This window comes from Lolium perenne, chromosome 4, assembly GCF_019359855.2.
Source record: "Lolium perenne isolate Kyuss_39 chromosome 4, Kyuss_2.0, whole genome shotgun sequence".
Taxonomy (NCBI): Eukaryota; Viridiplantae; Streptophyta; class Magnoliopsida; order Poales; family Poaceae; genus Lolium; species Lolium perenne.
The window spans coordinates 135,426,420-135,428,776 of record NC_067247.2 but is presented as its reverse complement, the minus strand read 5'-3'; positions in this window follow the sequence as shown (position 1 = coordinate 135,428,776).

Genomic DNA, 2,357 nt, shown 5'->3' with positions numbered 1-2,357 from the left:
GATTTGCAATATCAAAAGTAGTGTGCTCATTCAAATCATGATTGCTAATGTATGTAAAGGGCATAGGAAGATCATCATATTCAGATTCATTATCACAATAATCATTAGGAGCAACATACTTACGGTTACCAATTGTTATCTCATATACGCGGGGATATGATGTTACCTCTTTCTTTTTATTCCCCTTCTTCTTCTTCTTCTTCTTCTTCTTCTTCTTCTTCTTCTTCTTCTTCTTCTTCTTCATTCCCTTCTTCTTCTTTTTCTCTTCCTTCTCCTCGTTCCCTTCTTCAGGAAGAAGAGGCTTGGTGGGTGGCTTGTCCGCATAACCTGATTTACTTTCAGAAACAATAGAAGAAACTTGGGAGGATCCCTCCTTTTCATTAATTAGTTGAAAACACACAGCGGTCCTATCATATTTTGGCAAGGTGTCATCTTCTAAAATATTTTGTATGTAAGTATTTGTATAGCTATTATCAATGCAATAAGAAAAACACCCATGCAGGACATCATCAATATCAAGATCACTCATATGTAACAAAGAGATTTTTCTCGACAATTCTTCACACCCCAAAAATAAAGTAAGTTCATCATGCTGATTAGGAGTAATTTCATCATCACAATACAAATTTGCAGCACCCATTGGGTTCAAATTATCATTGGAGGAGCATTGAAAATTAAAATGACCCACTTCATGGCAAACTTCACAAATAAAAGGATAGAGGGCACAAACTTTTTTACCAAGATCATCTAGAGCCCTAAACCACTTTCTAGTTTTTTCATTAGCATGATGGATACAATATTCATCTTTGATTTGATTAATTCCACAAGGTCTATGTATTCCACAAAAATTAACATGCTTATAGGAAATAGCATTCTTAGGAGTTTGAGCATGCTTATTGCAATAATTAACAACAATTTCATTCTTCATGCAAGCCTCTTTAAAAGGTTCATGATACTTATCAAAATTATTTTTAGGCAATTCGAAATAAGAAGCAAAGGCTTTATAAAGATTTGCAGCAACTTGAGAGTCAAGACCATAAGTAGCACTCATATTTCGAAATTTATCGGTATCCATAAAAGCTTCAATGCATTCATAATCATAATTTATACCTGACTCTTTACCTTCATTGTTCTCCCATCCTTCAGCGTTGTCCTCAATCCGATCAAGGAGGTCCCACCTAGCTTCAACCTCCTTGCTTGTGAAAGATCCCTCCGAACACGCGTCCAGATAGTCCTTGTGTTGTCCTGAAAGCCTCGCATAAAAATTGTTAACAATAACATTACGGGAGCTCATGAATGGGACATTTGAGCATTAGTGATTTCAATCTCCCCCACGCTTGAGAAATACTCTCTCCATCACGAGGATAAAAGTTATAAATATAATTCCTATCAATATGCACTTCATTCGGAGGATAAAATTTAGAATAAAAGAGAGATGCAATTTCCTCCCAACCAAGAGAATGCCTATTCTCCAACAATTTATACCAATGCGCTGCTTTACCAGACAGCGAAACAGAGAATAGCTTCTTCCTCACTTCATCCATAGAGATACCTGCACACTTGAATAACCCACATAATTCGTGCAAAAACAGTAAATGATCTCTAGGATGGACAGTTCCATCCCCTTTATAGTGGTTGTCCATAACACGTTCAATAATTTTCATGGGTATTTTATACGGAATACTTTCAGCAGGTGGATTTAAAATATCAGAAGCATTATTAGAGTTATCGCATACGGGAGATAAAGCATTATCAGAACAAATTTTCTCCCCTAAAGATGGGAAGCTAAAAAGACCACAAAAACTAGCTTCCCCAAGCTTAGACTTCTTCATAGCATTAGCAGTAATTGCATTCATACTAATAACATCGCTACTAGCATGCAAATAAGGTTCCATAGGTTTTTTAATTTTCGCATCAAACAATTCTAAATCAGGAAAAAGATTAAAAAGCTCACCAATTTTTTTGTTGTTTTCCATTATGCCTAACTAGTGTAAACAAGAAACAAAAAGTTGCAATTGCAGGATCTAAAGGAAATAGCTTCGAGCACAAACACAATGGCGCCAGAAAAGTACTTTACCTGGAACCGGAGTATGAGTGCCTTTTACCTTTCCTCCCCGGCAACGGCGCCAGAAAAGTGCTTGATGTCTACGTTCCCCCTCCTTTCCTGTAGACAATGTTGGGCCTCCAAGAGCAGAGGTTTGTAGAACAGCAGCAAGTTTTCCCTTAAGTGGATACCCAAGGTTTATCGAACTCAGGGAGGAAGAGGTCAAAGATATCCCTCTCATGCAACCCTGCAACCACAAAGCAAGAAGTCTCTTGTGTCCCCAACACACCTAATAGGTGCACTAGTTCGGCGA